Genomic DNA, 21,139 nt, shown 5'->3' with positions numbered 1-21,139 from the left:
AAAGCTCAGTGAGCTATTACAACAAAGCCTTAAAGGCTACAACAAAGCTTTCGAGAAGCTAGAACAACCACTAAGGACTGGGAGCGACCCACAAATACTTAACTCAGAACTTCAATGGCGTCACCAGGAAGGCCCGTCTATCGTCTCGCTTGTACGTAAGGTCTGCGCCGGGCGTCGAAGACAGGTCGACAGTCAGGGCATCGGTCCGTCGCAGCCGTCAGGAGGCGGGAATCTTCGCAGGGAAAAACTTCGGGCCACTTATTTCGACAACAGGATCGATGAAGCGGGGTGCACCTTCCCTCGGAGATTTCACACGAAGTTCCTCACGATCATCAGGCTTTGGACCGGTACCGCTGAAGTCGCCCCACGTTGGGCGCCAACTGAAGGACTGGACTTTTAACAGTACCAGCGGTGCCAGGGAACAACACCTATAACCTTCATGGGATACCTGTTTCGGCGCACAAACTACAGAGACACGGGACACTTCCTTCGGCGTCAAAGATCAGCTTTTATTACTGCAGGGAAACAAGAGTCATAAGAAGTACATGGAGTAGTTCTGCGAGTCTGCTTCAAATTGGGTTTGTAGGTCGCTCTCTTTTATACAGAATGTTGCCATTGCATAACATGTGGACAAAAGATTACAATCCAGTTCCCACAATAAACTTCAAAGAGGTCGCTTTCATGTGTTCAGAATCCCAGAACATCATTACAAATAGCCATGCCGGTTCCCAACTGTAAAAGTACATCTTCCCACCATTAGGCACACCCATTAGAGTTGTAAATGACAAAGAAGAAGAGACAAGAGCAGCTGCAAGGAAGTCAGACACGTGTAGAGAAAAGAGTGTGGGGGTAATATCGGAAGCATGATCGTAGGATCAAAGAGTTGGATCCCATCGCCTGCAAGGCTGTCACAATAAGCCGGCACGACCAGATTACCCTCAAGCTGAGCCATTTGCCTTTGCTGTGTCATTCCTCCGGCCATAAAGACGCATGAAAGGAATATGCGTCTTCCGCAAGGCTTGGGAACTAGAGGGTCAAGGGGCGAACAGTTACCTGCTCGCTGACTGCGTGAGGGCAAGAAACAAAATGGATGCCGTATCTAAAATGGAACCCAAGGGTTCGGATGAAGAACACGTAATATTAGACGAACCCTGGCAGGTAGCGTAGCGAACACACACACACTTGCCAAACTCGCCATTTACGGTTCGTAGATACCAAACTCGTCCATATTCGGCAATGCCCAGAACATCGTAATAATTTTTACGGAACCCCTGAGGGGCTGGTTTCTGTCACACCTTTGGCCCTCCCCTGTGGGCCAGTTTCGATCACCCCTCTGGCCTCCCCGAGGGCTGGCTCCAGACCCGCTGGGCGTCTGGGAATCCCCGGACCCATCTTTCAAAGGGATCAAAGAGCCAACCGCCGGACCTCGCCAACGACCAGCCCCCAGGGCAGGAGACCTCTGCCTGCGAGGGTCCGGAGATCAAAGAGCAAAAGGACTATAATTGGGCCCGCCCGACAACTAGCGGGCAGTTGTATCTTGGACCTGAAGTCCTGCTGATCTGATCGCGGCTAACCCTAAGAAGACTCATCCTGAACCTCTGAGCCCTGCTGACGCTGTCGCGGCTCGAGCTGAACTTGTAACCATCGGAGCCCTGCTGACGTCGTCGCGGCTCGAGCTGAACCTGCACCATCGGAGCCCTGCTGACGCTGTCGCGGCTCGACCTCTAAGACCATTCGAGCCCAGCTGACCCCGTTGCGGCTCGAGGAGTACTCTGGTCCGGCTGGACCATCGAGACCACCATCACGACCGAGCCAACTCGACGGAGGTGAGGCAGTCAGAACGACCATCCTCCCGTGCCCCCCGGCTCGAGGATTGAGAGCTGTGCGTAGGGTACGCCTCGTATGGACCCAGAGACTAAAAGACTGCCCCGCTTCCCCCTTCCCGAATCCTCTAAGACTTTGCGGTCCCTTGACCACTGTGTATATAAGAGTGCTTCCTTCATTATTTGCTTATATAAAGATCTTGTTACTAAAACCCACCGGTGTGGTGTCTGTTCGTAGTGTGGTGTGAGCTCAGTGTGTACGATCCTAGACCCGAAGTCCTCCTCGGTGAGGACCTCACAATCAAGACTCGGCAAGTTCTGTGGGAGAGGTGGGTCTTGGGGTGTCCGGGTGAGCACAACCTGGCCCTCTGAGATTGCCCCTTCTAACACACAGGCAGCGTGGGCAGTAGGGGCGAGTCCAGGGGTCACAGGTGTAAATGCACAGGCAGCTTGGGGGAGAGTCCAGAAGTCACAGGTGTAAATGCACAGGCAGCTTGGGGGAGAGTCCAGAGGTCACAGGTGTACATGCATAGGCAGCAATGGGTGAGAGTTCAGAGGTCCCGGGTGTAAATGCACAGGCAGCGTGGGCAGTGGGGGCGAGTCCAGGGGTCATGGGTGTAAATGCACAGGCAGCGTGGGCAGTGGGGGCGTGTCCAGAGCTCATGGGTGTAAATGCACAGGCAGCGTGGGCAGTGGGGGCGAGTCCAGGGGTGATGGGTGTAAATGCACATGCAGCATGGGCAGTGGGGTCGAGTCCAGGGTTCACAGGTGTAAATGCACAGGCAGCGTGGGGGAGAGTCCAGAGGTCATGGTGTAAATGCACAGCCAGCGTGGGCAGTGGGGGCGAGACCAGAGGTCATGGGTGTAAATGCACCGGCAGTGGGGGTGAGTCCAGGGGTCACGAGTGTAAATGCACAGGCAGCGTGGGGGCAAATCCAGAGGTCACAGGTGTAAATGCACAGGCAGCGTGGGCAGTGGGGGCGAGTCCAGGGGTCACGGGTGTAAATGCACAGGCAGCGTGGTGGCGAGTCCAGGGGTAACAGATGTAAATGCACAGGCAAGGTGGGCAGTGGGGGCGAGTCCTGAGGTCACAGGTGTAAATGCACAGGCAGCGTGGTCAGTGGGGGCGAGTCCAGGGGTCACGGTGTAAATGCACAGGCAGCTTGGGGGAGAGTCCAGAGGTCACAAGTGTAAATGCACAGGCAGCTTGGGGGAGAGCCCAGAGGTCACAGGTGTAAATGCATAGGCAGCAATGGGTGAGAGTTCAGAGGTCCCGGGTGTAAATGCACAGGCAGCGTGGGCAGTGGGGGCGAGTCCAGGGGTCATGGGTGTAAATGCACAGCCGGCGTGGGAAGTGGGGGCGAGTCCAGGGGTCACAGGTATAAATGCACAGGCAGCGTGGGCAGTGGTGGCGAGTCCAGGGGTCACGGGTGTAAATGCAAGGGCGTTGTGGGCAGTGTGGGCGAGTCCAGGGGTCACAGATGTAAATGCACAGGCAGCGTGGGGGCGAGTCCAGGGTTCACAGGTGTAAATGCACAGGCAGCGTGGGCAGTGGGGGCGAGTCCAGGGGTCATGGGTGTAAATGCACAGGCAGCGTGGGCAGTGGGGGCGAGTCCAGGGGTCAAGGGTGTAAATGCACAGGCAGCGTGGGGGAGAGTCCAGAGGTCAAGGGTGTAAATGCACAGGCAGCGTGGGCAGGAGGGGCGAGTCCAGGGATCATGGGTGTAAATGCACAGGCAGTGGGGGTGAGTCAAGAGGTCATGGGTGTAAATGCACAGGCAGCGTGGGCAGTGGGGGCGAGTCCAGGGATCATGGGTGTAAATTCACAGGCATTTTGGGGGCGATCCAGGGGTCATGGGTGTAAATGCACAGGCAGCGTGGGCAGTGGGGGTGAGTCCAGAGGTCATGGGTGTAAATGCACGGGCAGTGGGGGTGAGTACAGGGGTCACGAGTGTAAATGCAGAGGCAGCGTGGGGGCAAATCCAGAGGTCACAGGTGTAAATGCACAGGTTGCGTGGTCAGTGGGGGCGATTCCTGAGGTCACAGGTGTAAATGCACAGGCAACGTTGGCAGTGGGGGCGAGTCCAGGGGTCACGGGGTGTAAATGCATAGGCAGTGGGGTCGAGTCCAGGGGTCACAGGTGTAAATGCACAGGCAGCGTGGGGAAGAGTCCAGAGGTCACGGTGTAAATGCACTGGCAGCGTGGGCAGTGGGGGCGAGTCCAGAGGTCATGGGTGTAAATGCACGGGCAGTGGGGGTGAGTCCAGGGGTCACGGGTTTAAATGCACAGGCAAGGTGGGCAGTGGGGGCGAGTCCTGAGGTCACAGGTGTAAATGCACAGGCAGCGTGGGCAGTGGGGGCGAGTCCAGGGGTCACGGGTGTAAATGCATAGGCAGCGTGGTGGTGAGTCCAGGGGTCACAGGTGTAAATGCATGGGCAGCGTGGGCAGTGGGGGCCAGTCCTGAGGTCACAGGTGTATATGCACAGGCAGTGTGGTCAGGTGGGGGCGAGTCCAGGGGTCACGGGTGTAAATGCACAGGCAGCTTGGGGGAGAGTCCAGAGGTCACAGGTGTAAATGCACAGGCAGCGTGGGGGCGAGTCCAGGGATCATGGTTGTAAATTCACAGGCATTTTGGGGGCGAGTCCAGGGGTCATGGGTGTAAATGCACAGGCAGCGTGGGCAGTGGGGGCGAGTCCAGAGGTCATGGGTGTAAATGCACGGGCAGTGGGGGTGAGTACAGGGGTCACGAATGTAAATGCACAGGCAGCGTGGGGGCAAATCCAGAGGTCACAGGTGTAAATGCACAGGCAGCGTGGTCAGTGGGGGCGAGTCCTGAGGTCACAGGTGTAAATGCACAGGCAGCGTTGGCAGTGGGGGCGAGTCCAGGGGTCACGTGGTGTAAATGCATAGGCAGTGGGGTCAAGTCCAGGGGTCACAGGTGTAAATGCACAGGCAGCGTGGGGAAGAGTCCAGAGGTCACGGTGTAAATGCACTGGCAGCGTGGGCAGTGGGGGCGAGTCCATAGGTCATGGGTGTAAATGCACGGGCAGTGGGGGTGAGTCCAGGGGTCACGGGTTTAAATGCACAGGCAAGGTGGGCAGTGGGGGCGAGTCCTGAGGTCACAGGTGTAAATGCACAGGCAGCGTGGTGGTGAGTCCAGGGGTCACAGGTGTAAATGCACGGGCAGCGTGGGCAGTGGGGGCGAGTCCGGAGGTCACAGGTGTATATGCACAGGCAGTGTGGTCAGGTGGGGGCGAGTCCAGGGGTCACGGGTGTAAATGCACAGGCAGCTTGGGGGAGAGTCCAGAGGTCACAGGTGTAAATGCACAGGCAGCGTGGGGGAGAGTTCAGAGGTCACGGTGTAAATGCACAGGTAGCGTGGGCAGTGGGGGAGAGTCCAGGGGTCATGGGTGTAAATTCACAGGCAGCGTGGGCAGTGGGGGCGATTCCAGAGGTCACAGGTGTAAATGCAGAGGCAGCGTGGTCAGTGTAGGCGAGTCCAGGTGTCACAGGTGTAAATGCACAGGCAGCGTGGGCAGTGGGGGAGAGTCCAGAGGTCACAGGTGTAAATGCACAGGCAGCAATGGGTGAGAGTTCAGAGGTCCTGGGTGTAAATGCACAGGCAGCGTGGGCAGTAGGGGCGAGTCCAGGGGTCACAGGTATAAATGCACAGGCAGCGCGGGCAGTGGGGGCGAGTCCAGCGGTCACAGGTGTTAATGCACAGGCAGCGTGGGCAGTGGGGGAGAGTCCTGAGGTCACATGTGTAAATGCACAGGCAGCGTGGTCAGTGGGGGCGAGTCCAGGGGTCACGGGTGTAAATGCACGGGCAGTGGGGGTGAGTCCAGGGGTCATGGGTGTAAATGCACAGGCAGCGTGGTCAGTGGGGGCGAGTCCAGGGGTCACGGGTGTAAATGCACAGGCAGCTTGGGGGAGAGTCCAGAGGTCACAGGTGTAAATGCACAGGCAGCAATGGGTGAGAGTTCAGAGGTCCCGGGTGTAAATGCACAGGCAGCGTGGGCAGTGGGGACGAGTCCAGGGGTCATGGGTTTAAATGCACAGGCAGCGTGGGCAGTGGGGGCGAGTCCAGGGGTCAAGGGTGTAAATGCAAAGGCAGCGTGGGGGAGAGTCCAGAGGTCACGGGTGTAAATGCACAGGCAGCGTGGGCAGGTGGGGCGAGTCCAGGGATCATGGGTGTAAATGCACAGGCAGTGGGGGCGAGTCAAGAGGTCATGGGTGTAAATGCACAGACAGCGTGGGGGCGAGTCCAGGGGTCACAGGTGTAAATGCACAGGCAGCGTGGGCAGTGGGGTTGGGTCCAGGGGTCACAGGTGTAAATGCACAGGCAGCATGGGGGCGAGTCCAGGGGTCACGGGTGTAAATGCATAGGCAGCGTGGACAGTGGGGGTGAGTACAGGGGTCACGGTTGTAAATGCACCAGCAGCGTGGGCGAGTCCTGGGTATAAATGGACAGGCAATGTGGGCGAGTCCAGGGGTCACTGGTGTAAATGCACAGGCAGTGTGGACAGTGGGGGTGAGTACAGGGGTCACGGGTGTAAATGCACAGGCAGCGTGGGCAGTGGGGGCGAGTCCAGGGGTCCTTGCCTCTATTATTGCATTGTGTACATCAGATTCTCTTAGTGCTTGGCCCGTGGTATTGCATTGTTTATATTAGACTCTCCTAGTGCCCGGCCTGTGGTATTGCATTATTTGCATCAGATTCTCCTAGTGCCTGGCCTGTGTTATTACATCGTTTGCATCAGATTCTCCTAGTGCCTGGCCTGTGTTATTGCATCGTTTATGTCACATTCTCCTAGTGCCTGGCTTGTGTTGTTGCCTTGTTTGCATCAATCCTAGTGCCTGGCCTGTGATATTACATTGTTTGCATCAGATTCTCCTAGTGCCTGGCCTGTGTTATTACATCGTTTTCATCAGATTCTCCTAGCGCCCGGCCTGCGTTATTGCATCGTTTGTCACATTCTCCTAGTGCCTGGCTTGTGTTGTTGCCTTGTTTGCATAAATCCTAGTGCCTCGCCTGTGATATTACATTGTTTGCATCAGATTCTCCTCGTGCCTGGCCTGTGTTAGTGCATCATTTTCATCAGATTCACCTAGCGTCCGGCCTGTGTTTTTTTTGTATTTATTTTTTTATTGGGCAGAGCCAGAAGGAAACATCCATTATTTACACATCATAAGAGAAAAAAAAGAATTTGCACTGTAGGCAACTTCCATCCTGATTAAGTACATACTAAATAGACATAAATTAACACTCAGCAAAATGATCCCAGACCCTCGAACATGTCTTAATTGCCCCCACCCGCTTGGCATAAGCTTCTTCAAAACATTTTGTACGTTTCATTTTACTCAACCATTTCTCAAACAAAGGTATTGGCATTGATCTCCAGTTTTGTAAGAGCAATGTACGGGCAACTAACATAGCGATAGCAAGAAAGCGTCCCTGAAGTGCAGAAAGTATCACCTCCTTAATACCTATACCAAATATAGCAGCTTCTGCTGAAGGTTCATACATTTTCCTAATCGTGCCACTAAAATATGCAAATATCTGGTCCCAAAAAAATTCAAACTTAGGGCAGGAGAAATAAATATGGCGCCATCCCCCTGCTGTTATTGCATTGTTTGCATCAGATTCTCTTCGTGCCTGGTCCGTGTTATTGCATTGTTAGTGTCTAGTGCCCGGCCTGTGTTACTGCATTTTTTGCTTTAGATTCTTCTAGTGCCTGGCCTGTGTTATTGCATTTTTTGCGTCAGATTCTTACGGTGCCTGGCCTATGTTATTGCATTGTTTGCTTCAATCCAAGTGCCTTGTCTGGGTTATTGCATTGTTTGCGTCAGATTGTCCCAACGCCTGGCCTGTGTTATTGCATTGCTTGCTTCATGTTTTTCTAGTACCCAGTGTGTGTTATCGCATTGTATGTGCTGCTTTTAGTATGTTATTATTCTAATAGTTGCAGCTTTTCTAACAAACATGGTACCTTTTATTCCAATCAAGTGCATCTGACTGCAAGGACACTGCACTCTTTCTGCAGGAGCAATCTTTTTCCTATTTATGTAGCAACAGTCAGCCCAGCATGTCTGCCAGAGATGCTGTAGGGTCAGAAACAGTACATCGGTAAGTAGGTATGATGCAAAACAAACTGTTGAGTAAGATTTTAAACGAAGAAGCTGCTGTGATAGGTGGCAAAACATCCATGTCAAAACATCAGCAGTAGGACAATGGTACATGGAACGATAATAGTAGATTTATTTACACTTATGTGCAGTGCGTGTCACTTATTTTTCTTCCACTCTCATGAGATGGTTTTACAAGGCAACTCTGAGCTCACTGAGTGTGGAGCTTCCACGAATCTCAGAGACAGGCCGTTCCAAAGACGGTAACAGAGAAGGTTGAAAGATCTGAGTCTTCATCCTGGCAGATGGACGGGTGATCCCTGAGGGGGTGTAGTTGGTCTGTGTGTTGCCACGGCTGTCCAAGGGGTGTAAGAAAATGTCAGCAATTTGTGGAGGGCCCTCTTTTGGGTGAGAACAACCAGCTTTATGCAATACGGACTTGAGGGTTTGTGTCTGCGCAGGATGAGTTACATTCTGATAGTAAAATGGAGGACCTTGTCCAAAGGGGATTGATGTTAACAAGGTTTAACATCTTCAGTTACGACAGACAAAGTCCATCTACCTCGAGGTGCTTGAAAAGCTGTCTGCACTCTGCTGGTGCAGGTAGGATGTTTATTCTCTAGTTGGCATTTGCCAGGGGATGTTCAGATACAGTGGGTTAATTAAACCATGGAGCAGCACTTGTAGTGTTGACTTTTGCAGTCTCGTAGTATGTGCTTGATGCGGTAGCACTATCTTAATGGTCTGAGGAGCTCAGAAAATCAATCAATCAATCAATCATAGCATTTGTAAAGCTCACTACATACCCGTGAGGGTCTTCAAGGCGCTAGGGGGGAACGCTGCCTGGTCTTGAGGAGTCTCCTGAAGGGTAGAAGGTCTTCGGTCTGCCGTAGGTGGATGGGGAGGGTGTTCCATGTCTTGGCGGTGAGGTTGGAGAATGATCTGCCACCAGCGGTCACTCTACTGTTGCGGGGGACAGTGGCGAGGGCGCGGTCTGCAGAGCGGAGCTGGCGAGATGGGGTGTAGAGGCGTAATCAGCTGTTGAGGTACGCTGGTCCAGTGTCGTGGAGTTCCTTGTGTGCGTGGGTAAGGAGCTTGAAGGTTATGCTCTTGTTGATGGGGAGCCAGTGCAGGTCTCTCAGGTGGGGTTTGATGTGGCTGCGGTGCAGTATGTCGAGGATCAGGCGTGCGGAGGCATTCTGGATACGTTGGAGCCATTTCAGGAGTTTGGACGTGGCTCCTGCATAGAGTGCGTTACCGTCGTCCAGTCTACTGCTAACGAGGGCCTGGGTGACCGTCCTTCTGGTTGTGGTGGGGATCCACTTGAAGATCCTGCGAAGCATGCGGATGGTGTTGAAGCCGGAGGAGGAGACGGCATTGACCTGTTTCGTCATGGAGAGTGTGGAGTTGAGGATGACCCCCAGGTTACGTGCGTAGGCGGTGGGTGTAGGGGCTGCTCCTAATGCCATCGGCCACCAGGAGTCGTCCCAGGCTGAGGGGGTGGAACCGAGGTTGAGGACCTCCGTCTTGTCCGAGTTCAGTTTCAGACCGCTGTTCCTCATCCAGTCGGCTACAGCCTTTATTCCTTCGTGGAGGTTGGTTTTGGCAGTGCGGGGGTCCTTGGTGAGTGAGAGGATCAGCTGGGTGTCGTCAGCGTAGGAGATGATGTTTAGGTCGTGCCGTCGGGTGACATGGGCGAGTCGTGCCATGTATACGTTGAACAACGTTGGGCTGAGGGATGACCCTTGAGGTACGCCGCAGATGATTTCGGTGGCTTTGGAGCAGAAGGGAGGGAGGCGGAACCTCTGTGTTCTCCCGGAGAGGAAGGAGGTGGTCCAGTCCAGGGCCTTCTCTTGGATTCCGGTGTCGTGGAGCCGTGCTTTTAGTGTGCGATGGCAGACTGTGTCGAAGAAAATCCAGACTCTCAGAGCACGAGGTCTGTGACTTGACCAGTGGAACTGCAATAAAGAAGATAACCTAGATCAGTTCTACCTCTCCCGACCTTTGAACTGATCATTGAGGAAAGAAGCCCTTGTCTGGAAGGAAAATCTGCACAATGCACAGCGGACAGAAGCCGCAGCCTTAAAGGAAGGTATGCACAAGACGCATCTGACAGAAGCTGTAGCCTGAAAGGAAGATCTGCACAAGGAGCATCTGACAAAAGCCGCAGCCTGAAAGGAAGATCTTCACAAGGCGCAGCTGACAGAGGTCCTGCTTGGAAGGAAAATCTGCACAAGGCACAGCTGACAGAGGTCCAGACTGGAAGGAAGATCTGCATAAGACACAGCTGACAGAAGTCCAGCCTAGAAAGGATGATCTGCACAAGGCACCGCTGACAGAAGTCCAGCCTAGAAAGGAAGATCTGCACAAGGCGCAGCTGACAGAAGTTTTGTCTGGAAGGAAGATCTGCACAAGGCACAGCTGACAGAAGTCCTGCCTGGAATGAAGATCTGCACGAGGCGCAGCTGACAGAAGTTCTGCTTGGAAGGAAGATCGGCACAAGTCACAGCTGACAGAAGTTCTGCTTGGAAGGAAGATCTGCACAAGTCACAGCTGACAGAAGTCCAGCCTAGAAAGGAAGATCTGCACAAGGCGCAGCTGACAGAAGTTCTGCTTGGAAGGAAGATCTGCACAAGGCGCAGCTGACAGAAGTCCTGCCTAGAAAGGAAGATCTGCACAAGACGCAGCTGACAGAAGTCCTGCCTGAAAGGAAGATCCGCACAAGGCGCAGCTGACAAAAGTCCTGCCTGGAAGGAAGATCTGCACAAGGCACATCTGACAGAAGTCCTGCCTGGCGGTGACCTCAAAGCAGTGAGAGACCCACAAACCACAAGATCCTTCAAGCCCAGGTAGCCACACTGGACACAATGTACACCAAAGGCCTGATTTAGATTTCAGCAAATGGTTTATTCCATCCCAAATGTGACGGGTATCCTGCCCGCCCCACTAAAAATGCATTACATCCTGTGGCAATTATAATAAGACAGACAGGATAACTGTCACGTTTTGATTATGCCTTGGTGTAGTTCGTAGAGTTTTACTCCGCGGAACTCCACAAAGTGCCAGGAAAACTCTGCCGTACTCCACGAACTTCCACAAGTGGCAGAGTTTGTTAAGTTGCGCTACTCTCACTGATCTTTAATGTCAGGAGTTTGTCCCGCACTGTAAAATCAGCACGAACAGCACTACGCGTTGCGCCAGAAGTCGCTGCTGCTTTCTGCCGCTCGAATTGACATTATAATCGAGTGGCAGCTTCATCAACGAGAATGGCAGATTTCTACACATGAGTGGTCGCGACCTGCCGTGACCTCCTGCAATGAGAAATCCCTCCAGGAGTAGGTCTAGCGTGTTATATTTTCTCACAAGTGCTCACCGCCTTACCGTTGGTGAACCGCTTGAGAACAAAAAACTCAGTTCTGCATTACTTTGTGGAGTTCTTTGGAACTCCGCACACTGGGCAAAAATTTGCGAGCTACGCCGACAGAGATGAATTCTTCACCCACCCCTAGTTTTGTGGCAATAATCTGTTGGACAAACTCTAAACTAGGCCTTATGTCTGCAATAAGTGTTGTAGAAGAAGTGAGATCCATGGCCTTGTGACTATCAGGCCGTTATCTGACTTCTGATGAACCCCACGGAGTGAGTGCGCAGCCAGAGGGCAGTAGGGGGGGCCGCAGGACAGGAAACTAGGTGAACTTGAATATGAGAAATATTGAAAGGTAGAAATGCTGCATCACCCGTGGATAACTGACACCTCCTCCCGCTCTACCAAATGCCCATCCGGCCACAAAGTGGCATCCTGGGCCCCAAACGGACAACATCATGCCAAATGCCATGTAATGGTGGAAAAGGTGGAAAAAAGAGTAATATGCACACATCTACTGCAGGGATAAGTCAGGTAAATTATTGGTTGTGATGGATTCTATATAAGTACTAAATGACTGATATCGTTGAATATTAAATTATATGAATCAACGTTTGTTTGCCTTATCTGGGCTTATAATGTAAAGGATGGGCCTTACAGTGAAACCCTTGTTCTGTTTGACACAAAAGCCCCGGAAGGAGCTGCAACTTACAGAACTTTATCTACTTTAGGAAGAACTAAAGAATTGCTTTTTAAAGTTGTCTTTCAGGGCCAGAACCGAGCGCTGTAAGTTGCACTAGTTTCAGGGAGATGGACAGATGTTAGAGCGATAGGAAACCCCCCTCAAACCACAATAATGTTCCAATCTTCCAAGTTAGAAGAAGAAACCAGAAATGCCTGAACCAAGGGAGCTGTTGAAAGTGTCAAAGGGGACTTATGAACAGCGGGTAAAGACAGGAGTTGGTATTTGAGATGATCTTAAGTGAATAGGAAAAGAATGAGAAGAACTGTGTGACTGGAGTTACTTTTGTTGTATACCTCGTGAAAAAGTTACTGGAAATTTTGCAGCCCAGCCTGATCCATCTCTTTTTCTAAACTCTATTGTTGTTTAAATGAAATCCTGACCATATGCGTCTATCTTAAGCTATACCTCGAGCTTGGGTGCTCCGGGGCGCCCTTACTTTGCTAAGTTAGCCTGTAAACGCTGGTAAATCACCTCCTTTTCAGACATAAATAAGATGTCACCTGATCAACAGAACTTTTAGTTAAATATCTGTGTATGATGAACAATTCCTTGCTAAGTTTTTAAGGCGGTAAAGAAGAAGGGGGAGATTTACTAATATTTTGCACTGTATTTTCGTCACAAAAGTGGCACAAAACAGCGCAAAATCTTTTTTTCCTAATTTACTTTCCAGCTCTACACTTGTTTAGCGCTGGAAATAATGTAAAAGTAATGTGAAGCAGTACATATCACTGCTTCGCATTACTTCACACCTTAGGGGCCTGTCAAGGTGGATGCATGGGCGTTCCCGTGCAACCACCCAAGGTTTCTCACGCTAAAACCAATTTACCAAATACAGTAGATTGAGTTTAGCGTGAAAAAACTGCACCCTTTTAAACTAGGCGCAAAGGAAGGAGAAATGCTTTGATTTCTCCTTCCTTTTCTGACTTTGCATGCATGCTGCACTCTGCAACACGCATACAAAGTGCGAAAAGTATACCCTCGTGTCTAGTATTTTGTACAGGAAGGGTGTCCGTCCTGTACAAAAACCTATGCACACACATACACCATAGCGCTCTTGTGTTAAGGTGTGTGCATGGCGCAGGGCCGCTGTAATCAGTGCTAGCTCAAGGGAAAGGGAAGGAGATAGCCATATCTAGGAAAATATGGTGCTTTCCTGCTCCCTCCCTGTCGAGCATCGCAGCCTCGCGGGGGGGGCTACGCTGCATTGCGTGGAGATTTGGTAAATCTCCCCCGAAATGTCTTTTACAACCAGTTTACATTGTGAATTATAGTTCCAATATGTTTCAATTTAGTAATTTTCAATATCTTTACATCCACAGGAAAACAAGCCTCGACTGTATGAAATGACCATCAATAATGAAGCGAATGCTGTAAATCTTCAATAATAGCAGAAATAATGAGCTACAGTATTCAGCATAGTCGGCGACAGAGGAACCTGCACACAAACTGACAGATCCTGGATGAAGCATCAAGGGCAGTTCAGTGATTATAAGAGGCCGAACTGTACACCTCCACGCCACAAGATAAAGAAATGACCTTAAGAAAATTAAGGCAACAACAATAACAAACCACCTCCTGTATAAACAAGTGTCCAATACCAACTTTGATCATGGGATCTGTATGGTGAGATTACCGCAGTGCTCTGTTTTCTAATATGATGACAAGCCATCATTCCGTGCTCTAGGTGAATTGTAAACTCTTTCTGGACAAACAACAGTAACCAGAGAAGAGCACAACAGAGCGGAGCCGGACAACTGACGGCTAAAGGAAAAACGAGTTCTTCTAACTGACGGCTAAAGGAAAAACGAGTTCTTCTATCTACAATACAATAGACTGTCTTAATGTGCACCGGTCAGAAGGAAGACACATCTTTACCCTCAAGCATGCATAGCCATAATCCAATCTAAAGGCACAATTACCTACAAATATACCTTCTACGTATTAGGAGTGTGGCAAATATTTGGTGGCTATTGCATTTATTGTTAAAACAGAAATCAAATGTGTAAAATACTGCACGCATATAAAGTGTGTGTGCTTAATCAGCCATGTTGGCCCATCAGGAAATACAGTCATGGGATGTAGACAAATATATAACTGACCCACAGACACTAACCAAGAAAGAAGAATCATACACCTGCAGCGAGAGCTTTAGTTTGTCATCACCACTCAAGCTTCATCAGCACAAGTACACAAGACAAAAACCATTCAAGTGCAGTGAATGTGTCAAGAGCTTTAGTCACTTATCAAAACTCCAAAAACATCAGCGAATACACACAGGGGAAAAAACATTCAAGTGCAGTGAATGTGTCAAGAGTTTTAGTAGGTTATCAGAACTACAAAGACACCAGCGAACACACACAGGAGAAAAGTCATTCAAGTGCAGTGAATGTGTCAAGAGCTTTAGTAGGTTATCAGAACTACAAAGACACCATCGAACACACACAGGGGAAAAGCCATTCAAGTGCAGTGAATGTGTAAAGAGCTTTAGTCGGTTATCAAGCCTTCAAAGACATAATCAAACACACACAGGGGAAAAGCCATACCATTGCATTGAATGTGGGAAGAGCTTTAGTCAGTTATCAAGCCTTCGAAGACATCAGCAAACCCACGCAAGGGAAAAGCCATTGAAGTGCAGTGAATGTGTGAAAAGCTTTAGTCACTTATCAGACCTACAAAGACACCATCGAACACACACAGGGGAAAAACCATTCAAGTGCAGTGAATGTGTGAAGAGCTTTAGTCATTTATCAAACCTTCAAAGTCATCAGAGAACACACACAGGGGAAAAGCCATTCAAGTGCAGTGAGTGTGTAAAAAGCTTTAGTCACTCATTAACTCTCCAAACACATCAGCGAATACACACAGGGGAAAAACCATTCAAGTGCAGTGAATGTGCAAAGAGCTTTAGTCAGTTATCACACCTTCAAAGACATAATCAGACACACCGAGGGGAAAAACCATTCAAGTGCAGTGAATGTGCAAAGTGCTTTAGTGAGTTATCAAGCCTTCAAAGACATCAGCGAACACACACAGGGGAAAAACCATTCAAGTGCAGTGAATGTGCAAAGTGCTTTAGTGAGTTATCAAGCCTTCAAAGACATCAGCGAACCCACATAGGGGAAAAACCATTCAAGTGCAGTGAATGTGTGAAGAGCTTTAGTCGATTATCACACCTTCAAAGTCATCAACGAACACACACGGGGTAAAAACCATTCAAGTGCAGTGAATGTGCAAAGTGCTTTAGTCAGTTATCAGACCTAAACAGTCATCAGCGAACACACACAGGGGAAAAACCATTCAAGTGCAGTGAATGTGCAAAGTGCTTCAGTAAGTCATCACACCTACAAAATCATCAGCGAACACACACAGGAGAAAAGCCATTTAAATGCTGTGAATGTGGGAAGAGCTTTAGTCGATTATCACACCTTCAAAGTCATCAACGAACACACACGGGGGAAAAACCATTCAAGTGCAGTGAATGTGCAAAGTGCTTTAGTCAGTTATCAATCCTAAACAGTCATCAGCGAACACACACTGGGGAAAAACCCTATCATTGTAGTGAATGTGACAGTAGTTTTCGCTTCTCTTCAGCATTAAGGTATCATCAGCGAACTCACACAGGAGAAAAACCATTCAAGTGCAATGAATGTCTAAAGAGCTTTAGTCAATTATCAGTGCTACAAAGTCATCAGCGAACACACACAGGGGAAAAACCATTCAAGTGCAGTGAATGTGCAAAGTGCTTCAGTAAGTCATCACACCTACAAAATCATCAGCGAACACACACAGGAGAAAAGCCATTTAAATGCTGTGAATGTGGGAAGAGCTTTAGTAAATTAGAAAATCTAGAAACACATCATCGAACTCACACAGGGGAAAAACTATATATTTGCAATGAATGTGGAAGCATTTTTAGTTGTTACTCAACATTAAGGATTCATCAGCGAACACACAGAGGGGAATAGCCATTCAAGTGCAGTGAATGTGCAAAGTGCTTTAGTCACTTATCAAACCTCCAAACACATCAGCGAATGCACACTGGGGAAAAACCCTATAATTGTAGTGAATGTGACAGTAGTTTTCACTTCTCTTCAGCATTAAGGTATCATCAACGAACTCACACAGGGGAAAAATAATTCAAGTTCTATGAATGTGGGAAGAGTTTTAGTCGATTATCAGTGCTACAAAATCATCAGCAAACACACATGGGGGAAAACATAGAAGGGCACTGAAAGTGTGAAGGGCTTTTATCAATGTTCGATCCCACACAACCCTCTGTGAATACACTGCTTCACTTAACTCAATGGAAATAATCCTAGAGATGCAGAGACTCCGAAAAGATTTTAAGAACATCAAAAATAATATTGACCCATCGGAGGACATAGACCAGAGCTGAACAGTGCAAGTATTATGAGAGGAATGAATTACGGAAAAAGATTACATTCAAATTATGTGGGACATTGAAATATAGAAGACTGGACTAGCAGTAAAGAAGAAAAGCAGATAACAGTATTTGCAGAATTATAAAAGTGTTTGTGTTCAGAGATTGTTCACTTCTGAACACATAGCAAAGCAACATGATGTATCAGGATACACAATGGGAGACGAGCACATTGTGGACTAAAAGAAAAGAAACATTCTTGATTTTTATTTGGTGAACAAGAGATACAAAGAAAAACATTCAATCGCATCTGATCACACTACTTGTAAAAGCAATGCTGAACAATACAGGGACTAACAACGGTACTTTCAGCTAACTTGTCGAATTAAACCCTGTAAACCCAACACACCCAGAGTGGACATGTTGTCAGGGCTCTGGAGATGGAAGCTTTATTGGTAAAATGTATGTATTACTATTAACAAACGCCAGTGCAGTATATGTAATGAACTAAACCGAAGCAACGGTGTTCAAGAAATAACCTATTTTTAGATATAAAAGAGCATATACCTTGTTTTTAAGTAACGTTTGCTGCATCTTTTACAGACTGTTATCGGTTGATGGATCAGCTTGTGCCTCAAGCCTTATAACACAGTGTAACGCGTGGCTCCTCTCAAGCTTGGCTCTATCTATTCATTTGGTGACTTGGCAAACTCTACTTTTTACCAGAATTGAGCCACTGTAAGCAGCAGACTCTGAATAATTTGGTGAAATAGTGAAATCTCACATCAAAAGCATATATGTGCCAGGACAATCAGTTGCACTCCCAGCAACTAGTCTTCCACACTGATTGTCCCTTGGTCTCAAATGTTCTGAAGGATTTGTTGTTTGAATGCCAGAAGGGGCAGTGACATTCATGAAGCTAATGCTAACAGGAGTGTGTGGGAGATAGAGAGGGGGAGAGATAAAGAGAGCGAGAGAAACAAAGAAAGGGGGATAAAAAGAGATAAATGGAAGGAGGGGGAACGGCATGTTATTTGTACTCACCTAAAAATAGAAGAAGCAGCCAAATACATGCCAATGTGTGACATCACCGGAAAAAACGGGCTGAATACCTATGAATTTGTATATTTATTTTTAATAGCTATAGACCCATATCATGCCAATAAACAGGGCACTAGTAAGGAAAATAGTGAAGGAGCCCATTATCATATGCAAATCACAATGACGTCACATGTAGTGCGTCACAAGAAGTGATGTCAGGCCCTTATAATAATTTTCACATGAAAAGTCGACGGCCTGATTTAAAAACAGAAACATAAAATAATGTAAAAAGGTTTTGGTATCAGTTTTTATACATCATGTGTTTTTCCCACTATCAGTTTGTAACTAAACTCGGAAATGGCTGAAAGTGTAAATATTTTCAAAAACAGATGTGTGGAACTTGGAAATTAAATTTTTAAACAGTTTTTATTGAATAAATAAAATGTGCTTTAAATTTGCGTTTGTTTCCTGATGTTGTTCTTTATCCAGCCCCTAAGCCCTAGAGTGTTTCACATTTACGGTGTATTAAGCAATAGAAAGGCTAATTTTGTCTAGATCTCTATTCCTCTCTTGCATCACTCACAGAAAAAATAAAAGGGACTAATTGGCTCTGTTCCGATCTGACATGCTCAAACCGGCATGCCGGACCAGAACAGAGCCCATTAGTAGGAGTTTTGCCGACGTCTGTCCGTGGTAATAAACACAGTGGAGCTGGTAAAGTTTTTTACGGATTGAACCTTGGCGAGAGGATGCGCAACATATACATCCATTTGAGTCTACTCCTACTTGAGCAAAAGAAATGACACAAAAAGGCCTGTTAATACTTCGCTTCCCTGCACAGACAGTACACTGTTCCAATATTTGGAGGCATTGCTAAAGGCTGCACGAAGGCTGTTCGAATTGTCGTACTTGAAATTATTTCCCCACTGGCTTGGTAGCTACAGATTAACCCATTTTGGTTTGTTGTTTGAGATTCATTTTATAATAAGTATTGGTCCTGAAGAAGGTGGTGTTGCCACTGAAACGTGCGTAGACCAACCCATCACCCATGAGGAACGGCCCCTGAGAGACAGTGACATCACAAACAACTGATGTTTAAGACCTTCCAGTAGTGAACTGTTTGCTCTTTAGGCATTTGTGGGACCCCTCATAGGGTTGAAACTCTTATTCTTTTAACTATGAATGAGAGTGTATGAGTGTCTGCACAGCCACACAGGTATTGACTAACTCCTCCCCTCAACGTTAGTACTCTCACACATTTGGTGTAGGGACACATATGTTCGCAACTATCATTTTACAAGGCTGGACTTCTGTCAGTTGCGTCTATAGTAGTCTCCCTCTTCTGGCTCATGTGCTTCAATTCCCTTTTAGAGCTATTGTGCATGACTTGTCTCTTCCCTATAAATTTTGGTTCCCATTACATCTGTTCCCCTACTCAGCTTGCCATTGATTATGTGTAATGCTCAAGAGTCTCTCCTCTCATTTTCTCCATTGTACTACATATAGAATTTTGCAATTAGTGTGCTTGTGTTAAGAATTAACATGTAATTTTGCTCAAGTAAATTTATTTACATTGCATTTCATGTTCCCACCTTTTGATGTCACCCCAACACCAATATTCACCACTTGTTAGTATTGTTTCTCATTATCATTCCACAATGGTTCTTTTGCTCTCTCTTGTGCTGTCACGATTTTTACGTCACGGGGCCTGTCTCCATACTAAGTCACATTTACATTTGTTTCCACGTGCTATTGGTGGCCTCGATATACATTTCCCAATTTTTGTGTTTATCTTGGTTTTTGCAACAACTAATTCTATAATTTTCTATTATTTTACTATATGTTTGGTATCTTCCCCAGCCCTATAGAAGTCACGGGTTACTTCCCTTATGTGGCAAAACACCTGTTGGCTGGTTGTTTTTCTTTGTTGTATTATTAAATACATTTGCATATTATACTGGTGTCGACCACAGATATTCGTACAATACGAGACATTTCAACCATTGTTATAACCTTATTACGTGTGCCCAGGACTGTGCTTTCAGTATGTTCATATACTCTGAGCAAACGAGATATGCGGTCGATTTTATTCTAGCTAAGAGCGGTGGTGCTTGCGCAATAATAGGAGAGCAGTGTGTGGTCGGTATCACAAATAAGGAACGGAATATCACTCAGCATATTTTAGACATTTTGTAAAATGTTCGAGGAATGGAGAGCGGTTATTTGAGTTGGTCTTTATTTGGTTGTTGGGGTTGGATTCTAGAAAAGGTGATATATTTAATTGTTCTTTTAATTTGTTGCTGTGTCTTGATTCAGTGTCTTCCCTTATGCTGTTCATACTGTGCAACATATTTCTCTCCCAAAAGGATTTCAGTTCATGATATTAATTCAACTATAATGCTTCAAAAGTAGCTTGATACTATTATGCAAATAGATGAGTGTTTTTGGTTCAACTACTTCTCTTGCAGGTTCTGTTCCTGATGTTACTCGTACTACTGATGTTTAGTGTCATTTTCTTGCACTCGTTTGCTATGCATATATACATATATTCGTACTTGACATGTTATCGCCTGTATTCATCTATTGTCTCTACTTTTATATTTGTAACGACCTTTACCTGATAGCAAGAATAAAGATGTCAGTGTTAGCTAATAAATGCTAAAATGAGGGTCTGTTAGAGTTGAAATGTATTACTCCCATATTACTCGTATTTTACCTGATATTATGTTAGCATTTAAGTAGCTATTTCGTAATATATTCTTGCTGTATGCATATGCAATTAATAAGTACATAGGTTACGTTAGGTAGGTTGACATTTGTTCCGGCATTTTAGTTTTCGAAGACGCCATTTTGTATTATAATCCAAACTTTTACTTGAAACCTTTACCAGAAATGGTCCTTGGTAAGTTTTGTTTCTCAAAGGTTGAATCTTGCTTGTTAATGCATGCCTTTTCTGTTACATAGAGGCCTTCTCCCACCTGTCTAGTGGGGAGGATAAGATAGATGACCTTGGGCAGAAGATAACTTGTGCCAGGCTGTGGAATCGAAACGTATGTTCTGTACCCCCATTGTATTATGACGGCTACCAATGTTTTTCCATAATAGGCAGGTCTTTGTGGGCTATGCAAAATACATAATGTAACTTTATGACTGTAAGAGTCAGTCCCGCATCAGCTGTCATAGGAGGATGGTCAGATTGATTTCCAGTGCAGGATACTTTGTGAATAAACTAGTTTGCTTCTATTCTCTACTGTGTCATTAACTCTTTATTCTTTGAAGTTTAGAGGAGGTCGAGAGTGACCCAGGTGGCCCTAGTTGAGTCACTTCCTTCACAACATTTGCTCTTTTCTTTTCCTGGTCTCCACCTCCGTCCATGGCATTCATTCTTCAAAGTGCAGAGCCAGGTTTCTGATGCTATCAGGTACCTGCCTCTATTGGCAGTGCTTTAAAGGGAACTACAGAACTGCGGGTACTCACTCTCCAACGTACCTGCTTGCTGCTCAGAAGAGCCGTAATCTCCCATTACAGGTATCCTACCAATACTGAGAAGTGCAGGTGCTCTCCCTTGTGAAAGGAAGAGGTGCAGGTGCTGTCCCCTGTGAATGAAAGAAGTGCAGGTGCTGTCCCTTGTGAATGAAGGAAGTGCAGGTTCTGTCCC

The 21,139-nt window shown here is 47.5% G+C and overlaps 1 pseudogene; it reads left to right on the top strand.

Moving 5' to 3' along the window:
* Positions 1 to 16,512, top strand: part of LOC144807610 (uncharacterized) — a 41,550-nt pseudogene extending 25,038 nt beyond the window's left edge.
* Positions 16,513 to 21,139: the final 4,627 nt, after the last annotated feature.

The sequence above is a fragment of the Lissotriton helveticus genome, unplaced genomic scaffold (genome assembly GCF_964261635.1).
Source record: "Lissotriton helveticus unplaced genomic scaffold, aLisHel1.1 SCAFFOLD_404, whole genome shotgun sequence".
Classification (NCBI taxonomy): domain Eukaryota; kingdom Metazoa; phylum Chordata; class Amphibia; order Caudata; family Salamandridae; genus Lissotriton; species Lissotriton helveticus.
The sequence above is the reverse complement of the archived record's forward strand: the minus strand, read 5'-3'. Positions and strand labels throughout refer to the sequence as shown.